Source organism: Athene cunicularia, assembly GCF_003259725.1.
Source record: "Athene cunicularia isolate RWA chromosome 2 unlocalized genomic scaffold, athCun1 chr2_part1, whole genome shotgun sequence".
NCBI lineage: Eukaryota > Metazoa > Chordata > Aves > Strigiformes > Strigidae > Athene > Athene cunicularia.
Genome location: NW_020799095.1, coordinates 87253742 through 87269234, shown reverse-complemented (window position 1 = coordinate 87269234; position 15493 = coordinate 87253742). Strand labels below are relative to the sequence as shown.

Here is a 15493-nt window from a genome sequence, read left to right as displayed (position 1 = left end):
TATATAAACAAAAGCATCCACAAAACCATGGGTGATGGAATCCATCACAGAAACATTCATAGCAAATACCATGGGTTTTTGTTTCAGCAAGCTGGACAAATGAAGCAAAGCTGATCTGAGGGCAGACCTCAGGACCGATTGCAGGTGGTTGACAAGGGTAACATAGAGCACTTGTCTGTTCCACCAGTGCAAAAGCAAACACTTCGGTAATCATTAGACTTGACAGAGGCAAAAAAAATGAGATTTTTACTAGGCTGTAGGCAAATTAGTTTGCTAGTACATCAGAACATCGTACAGGCTGAAATTAAACAAATAAAGCTAAAGTGACGAAAACGACTGGAAAGCAAAATAAGAGCTGAAGGCTACACTGCAGCATATCATAATCAAAAGATAATTCATATATTTCTGTCCTCTCCTTCAGGGCATACCATTTCAGTGTGATTCAGACAGCCCTAAAATCTTCAGTACCACGAGGAGTATAATTTTTCAGTATTGCCAAAGAAATATATCAGAGCTGGGAACTTCACAAGCAACACACTCCATGAGCATGGTAATTCAGATCAGTGCTAACCTAGGGGTCTCTGAATTCTTATTTATTTTTACTGTGATTGTCAGGACTAGCTACAAAACCTTACAGTAAAAATACAGATCTATATAATTTGTTCTAAGCATTTTGAAACAGATTTTCCTCCTTTATACCTTCCAACTAGTGATTTTAATGCTGCTCAAAATTGCTGGTTTACAGTCTTAGAGAGAGAAGACTTGTAGAAAGACATGTGGCCATCTTTTCGATGAAATTACTTGGAAGAAATGAAAGGATACACTTTTCATTGATAAAGTTGCTGCAGCTGGATTCTGCAATCCTATTCCATTTGAAATTAGTATCACGTATACAGAATCACTTAAGATGAAGGATACAGCAGACCATACCTCTACGACATGCAATCTCAACAGGCAGAAGGATCGCAGAAGGGAAGTTTTCAAGATGGAGGCATGACAAGATTCAGAGGAGTTCAGCACAAAGCAGGGAGGGAAAGTGGGCCAAGTAAGGTCTGGGGAGAATACTCTTGCTTCCTTCTTAGTGACTGGTCTCTTGTTTCCCACACATACACTTTGAGTAATGCATTTTTCTAAATAATCCTGTTTACTTACTTGGAAAGGCAACTGCATCCCAGAGTATGAAAATGAGATGTTTTAACAGCTTCCCTCAGTCCTTGATACCAGTTTGTTCTGTCTCGAAAGTTTCACTTGATCACAGAGTATTATTAAGGAAGCTTTGACCTTCCGTTAGGACCTGCTAATGACCATATATCATTTTGTCTTTCATGGTGCAGTTTTAGTTTCTCTTAGCAATTCCTATTTAGATTGGGGATGCCAAATGTGTCAGAACAAATCTCCACTATGTCTCTATGCTGCAAAGGCACAGTAAAGACACTCCTGCTCATGCCACATTACTAACTGTGCACATCTAAGGAATGACTAGAACAGCCTCTGCAGAAGAAAGACCAACATCTGCTCATTTGTCATCATCCAAGCAACTGCCAGCTCAGTGTCCATATACAGGCTGAACCTTAAAAGAAGTTTTGTAAGTGAAACATTCTCTACAACACTATCTAATTCTGTTCTGTAATCCTCCTCCCTTTAGTACATGTGTAATTTGCAGAATGAAGTACAGGAATTCACCACCCACCTTCCTCCCTCAGAGCAGTGCAGAGCAAATACAAGCATTTCTTGTTATGCATCTGTTTAAGATTATCTGGACACGTTCCTTGTTTTCCACCTACACCGTACCCTTATGGAATGGGCTGCAGTCCCATTTATTATAGTAGCAAAAGTACTTGGAGTTACTGCCAGAAAAAGATGTCTGCTGCTCTGCTGATTAGGGCTCCGACCTGGTGGTGGGCTAATGTGAGTTTGAATTCCTTTCAGAGGATTCAAAGCAAGGGGAACAGAAAAGAGAATTTCTACTTCTTTGGTGTGTTCTTGAAAGAGAAACTAAGGTAAAAATATCATCATCTGCAGATGTAGCTTCCTGAATGAAAGAACTGACCTCCATTCAGGCTTTGAAGTACAGACGGTAGCACCCTGGGGTCCAGAAAATGATTCAGGAATGTGAAACCTGTATGTACAGAAGCACATCTCTGTAGCCCCAGAGGAAGGCTTTAACTCCCTGGAAAGTGTCAGGATTTATAACACATGGAAATCTCAGTGCTGACTCTTGGCTACCTTTACTAGTTCCTTGGTCTGTGTGCTGTCATCTCTGACCCTGATTTTGGGAATGTATCCAAAAACAATTTATCCATTGCTCCATCAATTGTGTAAGGAGGAAGAACAACTAAACTCCACAGGTCTTGGAGCTTAAACTCTTCTACAGACTTAGCTTTATAAGCCTCCTTAAAGCTTCCTCTAGTGTCAAAGCAATTGCAAAGAGCTCTGGAGATGAAGCCAAGTCAGCCACTGCAATAACATATTTAGTGAATTTAACTCCTATTCAACACGTATACAATTTAGCTTTTGACATTTACAGAAAGGGTTGGATCAAGTTCCCTTTAACTGTATTGACTGCAATCAAAGTTTAGAAACGTGTGTGCTGGAAGCACACACGCATTCATTCAGCCCAGGAATACTAATACAATGTCCAAGTAACTTGTCTGATCTGGACTAAAAACGAGGTATTTGGCAAGAATTGTTAATAATGAACTTAACATCTTCAAGTGTTTCTTCAATATCATAACAGTATTATTATTATCATAACATTTTCATTAATCATCAGAGTTTGATTAATTCTGTATTTTCCAACAAAAGAAAAATATATTTTTATTATATGTTCTCCACAAAGTGATGGAACCATGATTAAACAAACTGAAAATCTTCACTTGCAGAAGGAGCTCATGGTTACAATTCTGTTTGATTAGATCTAAGAAAAAACAGGGAAGGGATATCTTTGTTGAAAATGAAGCATGTCTAAAATCTACAAAAATTTATCACTGAAAGGGACTGCCTGGGATAACCAAACAGTAGATACATAGATTAAAAAAATCCACACATGGGAAGTCTCCTCATATGCTGTAGGCTGTAAAACACTCTCCAGAAGCAAAACTTAAATCTGTAATAAAATATTAAAGGTTACACATATAATGTCGAATAGAAAAGTTTAAAACAGAGAGAATTTGAAAGCATCACCAGAGTCTTAGGGTCCTGCAACAGCTGGGATTCTGGAAATTCTAGGAATCTTACCACATGTAAAGACTACCACATGTGAAGTTTTACACTTCATTTTATGCTCCTGTTAACAAAATCATACAGATCATCCTTTATGTTTCTTCTTGTTATGGGAAGTTCTTTATTCCCTGTGTCATGTACAACTTTCACAAGTTTATACATTCTTCTCCCCAAAGTAATGAATTAATACACTGAAAACGATTGATCCCAGGGCTATTCTTTTAAGAAAAAAAAGGTCACTGTCAACTTCTCTATCCTGAGAAATATCTTTATAATACTATTTGCTACAGTCTTCCCTCTGACTGTCCTCCCAAACTGCCTTAGAACTCACTTCATCCATCCTACCACCTCTGTTCCACCCAGCTCCTGCAGGGCATTACACCAACCAACTTAGATTTCAGCTAAGCATTAAAAGCCACTTTACTAGTTCTAAGAAATCAATTATCTTGCCATCTCAGACATAATCTTTCTTTCATAAAAATATGTTATGATTTATTTTTCCTGCCCCCCTATTTATTATTTCCTTAAAGACTTCGCTATTCTTGCAACTCATGCAGACGCAGCAGTCTGTGCAGTAGTCTCTGGGTTTTGCTTGGGGATCCTCTGGCAACAAGGTCAAGGACCACCAGGGAACTCCTGGTAACCCTCTGAGAAAAATGAGGGTGCCTGCTGCTGTCAAGAAAATATGAGATAAGGGGAGTCATGAGGCTGTGGGCCCAAGGAAGCTCCTGTAACTTCTAATGAACATGATCAGATGCCCTTGACCCAAGGTGCCTGGAGCCTTTGTTTCATCTGCCTTCTAATTGCCCCCTACAAAAGGGCCAAGAACCTTTTCAGGTGGTGCTCAGGAGAGGCTTATATAAGAGCACCACTCCCAGAGGCAGCCAACAGCACAGCAGCTTGTACAGAAGGGTGCAAATAAAAAGAAAGGGGAGGCGGAAGAGAGGCACACCACTGTCTTCAATCCTTCATAAACAGTCTCAGGTATAGTAGTAACATATTACAGAGTAGTTTTCCACCAGGTTTTGGAGCAGGTGACCCCACAAGGGTAGGAGCTTCAACTCACATGGTTCTTTGGATGGTGGATGCAGCCCTCTAAGTTCCAGCCTACACAGAGTGGCTGGTGCCTCTCTCTGATGCCAGAAGAGATGGACTGCAGGAAGTGTGCTGTCTCTGAAAAGCTGTGTCACCAAGCAGAATTGTTACGGGAGAAAATCATCAGGCTGCATAAGATCAGATAAGATGAAACAGAGAGAGATAGGGTCTTGGAGACACTACAGTTTGAATCGCCCTGGATCCCAAGCTGCAGTGGAGATGCAGGCAGTGCCCATTCCAAGTTGATGACCTCTGGCACCAAGAGAAAGGCTCCTGCTCCACCTAAAGGCTTACAATTACAAAAGAGATTCACCACCCTCAGAGTTGGGAGATAAGCCAGCCAGATGTGCTTTCAAGCAAAGTATCTGGGTCAACTGACCCTAAACCATAGAAGACTACCAGAAAGAAGTGGCAAGAAATAGTAATGCATGGCTCCTTGCTGCAAAGAACAGAGGCACCCAACTGTAGACCTGACTTATCATCTAGAGAGGTTCACTGCTTGCTGGAGACCTGGAATCCAGGATGTTATGGAGACACTGCCAGAGCTTGTTGGACCCTCTGACTATTACCCCTTGCTGTTCTTCCTGTGGGTACCCATGGTGCTGCCTGAAGAGTATCAAAAGTGACATCAGAGCTCTGGGACCAATAGTCAGGGGCATGGGGGTTCAGGTGGTGTTCCTCTTCCTCCTGCCAGTGAGGAAAAAGGCTGTGAGGAGGAGGAAGAGGGTGATAATACACATCTATAACTGGTTGTAGAGCTGGTCTTGGCAACAGGGATTTGGTTTCTACAACTATGGAACCCTGTTTGCAGATCAGTGTTTGCTTGAGAGAGATGGGATCCTTCTCACTAAGTGGGACAAAGGTATCTTTGCCAACAGAATGGCTGACCTACTTTAAACTAGGAATGACAGAGGAAAGAGAGTTACCAGCATCCCTGTGAGGGAGTGATGGACAGGGATGATTGATGAGCAAAGGGCCTGGAGTGATGTTACCAAAAGGGATCACAAAATCAACAAAACAAGGCTTAAACAGCATCACCTCCAGCATCTGCATGTAAGCAAGGACATGCCCACAAGGACGAAGTTGTGTCCTATTATTCTGGACACAAACAGAATAATACAGAAATAATCATAGTTCTTAGGAAAATATTAGGGTTTTTTTTTAAAAAAAAAGTTCCCACTAAATAAATGTATCCATGATTAGACAATAGCTCTGAACAAAACACACAAGAACACTTAAAAATTACTCTCGTATCCTGAGCTAATTCTAGCTTTAATCATTTACAATGAAAGTGATAGGAGACAGACATATCTTTGAAACTGAACTTAAGTAATGGCCATAGTCCTGCACATGCTACTTCGAGCAGTTTAACAGCAGCTTTATCTTCTTGACTCCAGTGCTTGCAAACTACCCTTCACAGGAAATAGGTTCTGTTAAATTTGCGTACTCTTCTGGGAGGTTCATCATTCCAAAAGACATTCCATGACTTTTCTAGGATATTACTTTAGCCTCTTAGCAATCAACTCCCCAAATTTTCATAAATTGTTTCAGAGATGGTTATTTCAGTGAAGTGAGATTATTCTCTTCTGATTTGGACAATATCACACTTTCCTACCACTCATCCACATCATGTGCACAACTGTGCCCACTTCTAAATTTTATTACTGCACTATCAATTTAATTTGAAAATAGCCTGCAAGTGCCTGATGAACGGAAGATAATTAGATACCCAAACAAAACTATTGTGTGGGGGAATGCTTGTAAGTTAAATCACTATTTAGATTCATATTTCATCCTTGTATTATCATTTTAAAAAAAAAAAAAAAAAAAAAAAAAGCACCAAAGCATAGCAAAATCCAAAACAGAACTAGGACAACGCTGTGGTACAAGCAATAAAATTTCAATGTGCAATGATAACATTTGTTACAACAAGCATTGCCTTGGAACATTTTTTCAATATAATCTAAATTGGAATTTTTTTCTTTGAGTCTGGATTAGTCTTGGTTGTAGATAGTTACGATTTTTATATCAGATCCATTAGGAAACAACTACAAGGAGTTTCTCATCCCTGAGGTATTAGAGGTCAAGAAAGTACTGAACATTCCACTCCTTTTACTCGTGTTACAAATATCATCCTATCATACATGCACAGTATAAGGTTTAAACATGAATGAAAAGTAAGAAGTTCTCTAAAATATTATTAAATTTGATTCGGTTTTGTTTAAGACACCTGAAGTTTGATAAGGACTTATTCAGTTCATGGGATCCCCAGAGCCTCTTAGGGTGACAGTGGAGCGTGAACCTTCAGCGCAAGATGACACAACCATATAGTACCACTGCATAGCTCTAATTCTCTGCTAGGTGATGTTCTAATCTATTTTTTTTGTTGTTGTTGTTTTTTGTTTTGGAAGCTAAAATAGTTTAAATGTATTAGGAAACAGAATAAAAGGTGAAAAATATTGGAAAAAATACTACTGTCAGAAGAAAAATAATGTTTCCTAGTATGGATGACGCACTGGCCAAAAAGACACTTATGTATGCCCTTCAGAAAATTCCAGCAAGAGACCATCTATATTTTATATGCCTAAATACCTTCCTTTCAGATTCTGAAATTTCTTACGGAAAAAAATGTCTTGGTCTCTTTCATTTTAAATTACTGCAGTGATTCTTCCCCCTTAAACCACTTATAAACACCACAAAGATACAGTTTCCCATTTATATTAACAGTATCCTGTGATATTAGTAGAAGTCATTTTCAGAGACTGCCTTAACATATCAACTTGAATTATAGGAAAGCATAATTATAAGACAGAACAGGGGAATTCATTCTTCTTCACAAGCTCAAGAGAACTTGAAGTACATTGTTCCTAAGATTTTTGCTGTAGAAATCAGGCAAGAAGGGGGGCAATATGAAGGAAGATCTCAGGCACTGTACTTCTGCTTTGCAGGACGATAATTTAGAAACCACAAGGAGGACAGAATCTCTGTATTTCTGTTTATCAAACTTACTGGAACTATCTTTGGTAAAAAAAAAAAAATAAAAAATCTTGAGAACAGGAAAAAAAAAACAAGCAAACATTAATTTTTTCATAATGTATGAAGTGGGATTAAATACAGACTTTGTTTTGCTAGTTTTTTTACATCAGTAGTTCACAGCTTTCAATGTATACATCTAAGCTTGGTGAAAATTTGCTTTAGTTTTTCTTTTAAACCAGTGAAAGAAAAATGAGAAACCTCTTTATTTGATACAGTATATATTTCAACACCATATCAAGGCATCTCAAGCATCCTCCAAACACAGAAAGAATAGACTATGTCAATAATTGTTCAATAACAATAAAATAACACTTTTGCATCAAAAACTTCCTATTAGTATTTCTAAGAAGGCCTAACAACTTATTTTACTTCCAGTCAGCTTTATAAATATTACAGAATACTGGACAGAAGTTGTCTATTTATTTTGTCCTGACTATAGCAACCCGTGTTAGATGATTGCTCATTGCCCAAAAGCAGCTGAGCACATGGAGATGGGAGAAATTCCTGGGTGGAAAGATGTGGTAGATGGTGATCTTTTCCCTTCCTTTGGAGACAAAAATATGAACCAGTAAAAGGATCTGAAAGGCTTTGTGAAAGAATGAAATGACACAAAAAAACAAAGAAAAAGATGGACAGAATACAGGATGAAGACACGACAGCTTGGAAAAATAAGAAATATTAGGAAGAGATAGTTTGAAAAAGTTCTACAGTTAAACAATGACATTTAAAATGTCTCAGTTTTCCCGCCCTCATTCTTATCTCTTCATGTCTTTTTCCATATTTTCTTTTACTGCATCCTGTGTCTCACATCTCTTATCTTCTGCCTCTTTTTTCCACTTTCCTGCTCTCAAAGATGAAGGTACAGGGCTCCTTCTAGGATGAAATCACTGGGTACACTAACTATTCAGAGCTTCCAACTTAAACATTGCTGTTATCTGGTAAATTTGATGCTTCCAAGCTCATTCTTGGAGAAAAACTGATATTTTTCTTACTGCCCTAAAATCTCTTGACAACTATGATTGGAGAGTGGAAATCTCAGTTTTCTTTCTTCAGAAGCAAAGCTTGAGAAGTCAGAGTGTAATCACACCTTGAAATCTGCATAATGTATACCTACAACCATCAAAAACTGGTGTCTCAAGCTTGTTTTTTGGCTGAAATCTGAAATGTCACCAGATATCCCATTTCTTTTCCCTGCCTAATCCATCTCATCCCCTCAGTAACTCTCTCATTGCATCTGCTTATCCAATGAATTCTTACCAGAACTGGCCACTAACTCAGATCCTAGTTTACAGACTGCACAGTGAGAGAGCAAGGCTACAATAAACTTCTAGATTAATAAGACTTCTATACTGCTTTCTCCACAGGAACAGACATCTACTGTGTTGAGAAGGCTTGTTTACTATCTGCTTTTCTTTGGAAAAATTTTCATTTTTTTTCCAGTATTACATTTTCTGGGATGAGAATTGGAATTTGTAGATGCTAAATGCTTTCAATTTAGTTAAAATGTACCCTGATGACCTGCTGATTTTTTGAAGTAGATGTCAGTGTACAAAATGCAGCACAACCTTAAGAAGTCCTAAGAGTGTTAATCATGTCAGCCAGAAAAAGTGCTGGTTTGTCCACTTACAAGGGTTATTTCTCTTTAGTTTTTGTTACCAAGTTATTTTTAGGTTATTGAATTCAATGAAGATCATGACAGATTCACAAGAGAGAATATTTTATCTTTTATTTTTCATATTGTTAATCTATTTCATTACCTTACTGCAAACTTCTAATTTCTTCTGCCTTTTGAAATGCCACCTACACTGATCAAATTACATTAGGAGTTCTCAATATTTCCAGAAAGAAGCAGAAAAATCACATAAAGAGATGACTATTAAGAAGTAGAGAAAAACAGAGTCACTTGAGATGATCAGAATTTAACTTGTTTTAAAAACAATCCCAGACAAGATACTCAGTGGGAGGGAATATATATTTTTAAAAATCTAGAAATATCATGAATAAGACACCAAATGTGAAGTTATAACGCAGTTTCACTGAATTTTAACATGGCAGGGGAGCAAAAAGAAACAACTGAAGCCAGTCTAGAGGAAGTGTCCTATCACAAAAAAAAAGGAAGCCAGAAGCCCTCTTAGTGTACCAGTGACATCAAGTGTCAACTTTCAGTTTGAAACATACTATGAACCAAAAAATGTGTACAAATAAAATGTGCAATACACAGGAAAGAGCAGTAAAATACTGAAATAAGGTAAACTAGAATTACTGATCAGCAAATACAGCATTACCTGAAAACCAGTACATGACTACATATTTTTCTGTTTCACAGTCATATTCTGAAGCCTTTACATCTTCTACAATACAGGTGAGCTCCCAACACTTTTGAGTTATTGATAGTTAAGTATGACTTCATTCTCATGACTCTTCCCACTGAAACATGAAACACAGACCACAGAAATATTGCTTGGTTTGCCTAATTCAAAATACAATCCCAAACAGGTAGTGCTAGACAGCAGCAAAATTGGAGGCATCAATTGATGCATAATCTCCAATCAGTTAAAAGCTCAACTGGGAATTGGAAACCGGACATGGTCAGGATTTTTCTGAGAACTCTGTGTGCAACAGCTATAATTCTTCAGGGATAATAAACATTAAAGCCAGCCTTGCTTTGAGCAGCAGGTTGGACCAGACAACCTCCTGAGGTCTATTCCAGCTTAAATTATTTTATGATTATATACCATAGCAAACACTTAAAGCTGAAAATCCTGAAAATATTTTGTAACCTCATTTATAAAACTTTGCCACAAAATTATTAACTTCTCAAACAGAATCTTCTCCCAGAGGATGAGAACAGGGCAGCAATCCACAAAATCTAGGACACAGAAGCACACCAGGTATGAACTTGTCCTAGTTAAGTAACAGAACTGATGAAATTTGTATACTACCCTTATACCAAGACGACTTACACAATTTAAACAGTAATCCAATGGAAGAGATATTTTTGATTGTACAGACCTGAATAATTTGCAAAGGATGCTAACAGTGAGCTGTGCTATTGGCAACTATAGAATTCAGGTGAAATGAAAAGTCATAATCTTTGGGATCCAAGCAATGTCAAGAAAGGGAGCCTCAAACCATGCTAGCAATATAAGATATATCAATACCGCCCATGTGCTTCTCCATTCTCTCTACCTGCCTTTTGTCTCTTTATGTGACCTGGAGAATAAGGAAGATGTAACAATTGGTTATAAGAAAGAGAAGGTTTTCCACCACATAAAAGGAAATGGGTGATAATGCAAAGTTTCTGCAAGAAGGTTTCCCAAGGGAAATGGCTGAAATAGAAGTAAGAGATCCTCTCGAATTTTGGCCTCTAGATAAATTGGAGTAAGACTGATAATCTAAGCAACTGAGACAACTACCTCATTACAAAGCAAAGTAAATTTACAAAACAGCTTTATGACTTTCAGGGGAAGCTAACTTGTGAACAAGTTAGGTGATCTTTAATATCAGGATACAAGGTCATAGTACAAATTGCAAAGAGACAGTGATCCAGCCAAAGAAAAAAAAGTGATCATCCCCAAAAAACAGAAGTTAGATGGAAGCTGAAGAGATGTAATTAGAATTCCTTATGTCTAAACTATATGGGTATGAAGTCTCCTGTATATAACATGAATAAGAAGGCAATATCTATCCCCACATTTGTTTAGGCAGAAGGACAACTGGAGGAAATTAAGATAGATATGCAAATTGTTCTAGATTAAGAAAAAAAAAAAGAGCTCTGTCAAACTGATACAGTCTTTCTGTGAGATAGAAAAATGAGAGAGAGAACTGCTCTGTCTTGCTGTTAAAAGTAAAACCACTGGAGTTACTACACAGGCTTCTCTAAAGACCCCATTAATTTATTTCTGCTTATTTTATATGCTAGTAAACAGAGATGACATTCAGTTACATCTAGTCTAGTGTCTTTTAATGCATTTTCAGTAAAGAAAAATGAATCACATCCTAAACTCAGTGGCATTTTACAACAAAGAGGTAAGTTTTAGATGCTATTCAACCATTTTGTCATTTTCAAAAAATCTTAGAAGCATCGCTTTGCCTGATGTTCCTTTAGAGGGAAAATTATGGTTTCAGTGGATGTATAGACTTCATCATATAGACATCAGCTGGAGGTCATTAACAGACCCTAGTGGTCCCTCCTTTGAGACCTCCATCCACAACTTTAGTCCTGTGTCTCCAGTCTCTGCCATGGACCTGCCCAGCAAATTACTAGACCCGATCCTGTCCCACAGACTGACATCCCAGCACAGCCTTGGACTTGCCTCATCACCGTGGACTTACTTCCCAGATGGTCTGCACCCTTGGCTGAGCCTGGCCTTGACCTCCAGGCCTCCCCTCCTCCCTTGCAGTGGAGCTGGGCTCTGCCTGGCCATCGCAAGTTCCCCCCTCTGCTGCTGGTGACTCCCATCCCTCACTGCTCCTGGACAGCCTATTAGTTATTGACTCCAGTTTTTCCTGTGCTTTTACTGTCTGCACAGGGAAGAGAGAAACTCTGTATGGAACTGAAAAAGGAAGGATGAAGCTCTAATAATTTCAGAGACTCAGGGACTCAACATGCTCTATAAAAATCGCCTGAATTCAGGGAAGTTTTAACTGGATCTTGCATTACTTGAAGGCTTTAATGACTCACACTAAACTGAGTTTGCAGTATGACACAGAAGGTTGTTGTTTACCTTTCAAGAGTGACAGAAAGATGAACTCAAGTGCAGCACTCTAGTAAAACCTTGAAAGCTGCAGTTTTAATGTTTCTTAAGAGACTCTGGCAGACATGAAGTCTACTCCTCTGTCCCAAAGGAAGACCAAGAATCCCTATATTTGTTTGCTTAGTCTCATCTTAATAAACCCTACACGATGAAGGTTCAACAACCTGCCGAGTCTATTCCACTGTTTTCCATGTTTAATCTTTCTCATAAAACATGTTTCTAGAATACTGAACTTTTTCATAGACATCTCTGATTGACTTCCTTCTTGAAGATGATACTGGACCTGATGTTTCAACTTACATCTAATGAGTAGTGTTGACATTTACTCTGTGTTACTTAAGTGTCAATATTGCACTATATCGGGGGTGGTGAAATGAGAGCTGTTTGCTTCCATTCTACTTTTTACAGCAGGTCAAGCAATTTGACCTCTTGACTCCCACCCAGTTTGTGGTTCACTGTAGTGCTTTCCATATCTTTCTCTGGAGATCTGCTGCCTAGATAGCCATTTTTCACTTTTTTTCACAAACATATTATTTATATTAAGAATGTTCTCTACTTGTCAAGATCATTCTGAAACCTAATCCTGTCCTCTGAAAAGTGATTGCAGCTTTTCCAAAGTAGGTATCAACTGCAGATTTAATACATTTTCTCTATCCCACTAACTGGACAAAACCTTGCCCTTTCTAGAGAAAACCACTTGACAGCATCTCATCCTTCTTGTTTGACAGTGAACCACTGATAACTATTATTTGAAATTTAAATTTCAAGTCAGAGAAGAATAAAGCATAGTGTACTTTATGATTACTTTTTGCTTCAGCATTTATTTTTAAAACAAACATTCAACCATCTGATGTCAATTAACCTTGGTGACAGGAATATTGGTTAAAGACTGCTCTTACAGTTCCTCAAAACCAAGTTTCCCTACTTTTCTTTAGGAACATGTTTAACATTTTTATAAGTCATAAAACATCACACTTAACATAGAATCATAGACTGGTTTGGGTTGAAAGGGACCTTAAAGATCATCTAGTTCCAACCCCCCTGCCGTGGGCAGGGACACCTTCCACTAGACCAGGTTGCTCAAAGTCCCGTCCAACCTGGCCTTGAACACTGCCAGGGAGGGGGCAGCCTGTCCCAGTACCTCACCACCCTCACAGTAAAGAATTTCTTCCTTCTATCTAATCTAAATCTACCCACTTTCAGTTTAAAATAATTACCCCCCTCCTATCACTATACTCCCTGATAAAGAGTCCCTCCCCACCTTCCCTGTAGTCCCCCTTTAAGTACTGGAAGGCCGCTATAAGGTCTCCCCAGAGCCTTCCCATCTCTGGGCTGAACAACCCCAACTCTCTCAGCCTGTCCTCATAACAGAGGTGCTCCATCACCCCAATCATCTTTGTGGCCTCCCTTTGGACCTGCTTGAGCAGGTCCATGTCCTTCTTATATTGGGGGCCCCAGAGCTGGGCACAGCACTCCAGGTGAGGTCCCATGAGAGTGAAGGGGGAAAATCACCTCTTTTGACCTGATGGCCACACTTCTTTCTATGCAGCCCAGGATTTGATTTGTTTTTTGGGTCATGAGCACACAGTTTTGCACCCACCAATACCCCCAAGTCTTTCTCTGAAGGGCTGCTCTCCTGCCACTTATCACCCAGCCTGTATTTGTGCATGAGATTGCCCCAATCCACGTGTAGGACCTTGCACTTGGCCTCGAACTTCACGTAGGCCCACCTCTCAAGCCTGTCAAGGTCCCTGTGGATGGCACCTCCCTTTCCTCCAGCATGTTGACTGCACTACACAGCTTGGTGTCATCAGCAAATTTACTGAGGGTGCACTCAATCCCACTGTCCATGTCACCAACAAAGATGTTAAACAGCATGGGTCCCAATACTGATCCCTGAGGAACACGACTCATTGTTGCTCTCCACCTTGACATAGAGCTGTTGACAACAACTCTATAAGTGTGATACTCAGCCAATTCCTTATCCACCAAATGTTCCATCCATCAAATCCATGTCTCTCCAATTTAGAGACAAGGATGTTATGTGGGACAGTATCAAATGCTTTGCACAAGTCCAGGTAGATGATGTCAGCTATTCTTCCCTTATCCACAAAGACTGTAATCCCATTGTAGAAGGCCACCATATTTGTCAGGCACAATTTGCCCTTACTGAAGCCATGTTTGGCTGTCACCAATCATCTACCTATTTTCCTTGTGCTCTAGCATAGTTTCCAGGAGGATTCGCTGCATGATCTTGCTGGGCACAGAGGTGACATTGAGTGTCTTGTAGTTCCTCGGGTCTTCCTTTTTTCCTTTTTAAAAAATGGGGGTTGTTTCCCATTTTCCAGTCAGTGAAAACTTCAGTAATCTGATGCTTCTCAAATATGATGGATAGTGGTTTAGCCACTTCATCTGCCAGTTCCCTCAGGACTTGTGGATGCATCTCATCAGGTTCCATGGATTTGTGCACATTGAGGTTCCTTAGGTGAACTTGAACCCGATCTTCTACAGTGTGTGGTTATTCATTCTCCCAGTCCCTGCCTTTGCCTTCTGCATCTTGGGTGGTGTGACTGGAGCACTTGCCAGTGAAGACTGGGGTAAAAAAGTCATTGAGCACCTCAGCCTTCTTCATACCCCAGGTAACCAGGTCTCCCATTTCCTTCTGGAGAGGGCCCACATTTTCCCTAGTCCTTCTTTTATCATCAACATACTTGCAGAAGCTTTTCTTGTTGCCCTTGACATCCCTGGCCAGATTTAATTCAGAGCTTTGGCCTTCCTAACCTGATTCCTGGCTGCTCAGACAATTTCTCTGAATCCATCCCAGGCTATATGTCCTTGCCTCCACCCTCTGTAGGCTTTCTTTTCGTGTTTGAGTTAGTCCACGAGCTTACCACCTACCCCATCTCATCAAAACCTGTTATCCTGTCGTAGAGGGAAATTAGATTGCTTTACATGATTTATTCTTGACAAATCGATTTTGGCCACTGTTTGGCATCTTTTTATCTTCTGAGTGATTCCAAACAGATTATCTGCTTGAGTATCTTTTCAGGAATTAAATTTATCCTGACCGGTCTATAATTCCTTGGGTCTTTATATAGTTTTTGGAAAGACAGACATAAAGATTTCCTTCCTCCCCTAAAATTCACGTAGTTTTTATCCTTTAATTCTCAAAGCTCATAAGGGAAGATTAAGATTTCTTAAGTACTCCGTAGTGAATTAATTGTGACAGACAATAAATAATAAATGCTGAGGAAGGGAAAAAAAAAACAAAACAAAACAAAACAAAAAAAAAAAAAAAAAAAAAAAAAAAAAAAAAAAAAACCAAACACCAAAACCCCCAAGAAACTGGCATGCCTTTTTTTAGTTTTGCCTCTCTATCAATT

The 15493-nt window shown here is 39.2% G+C and overlaps 1 protein-coding gene across 1 annotated transcript in view; it reads right to left on the bottom strand.

Moving 5' to 3' along the window:
* The window catches only part of GABBR2 (gamma-aminobutyric acid type B receptor subunit 2), a 469556-nt gene that overhangs the window by 279888 nt on the left and 174175 nt on the right, over positions 1 to 15493 (bottom strand). The gene's annotated exons all lie outside the window — the stretch shown is intronic.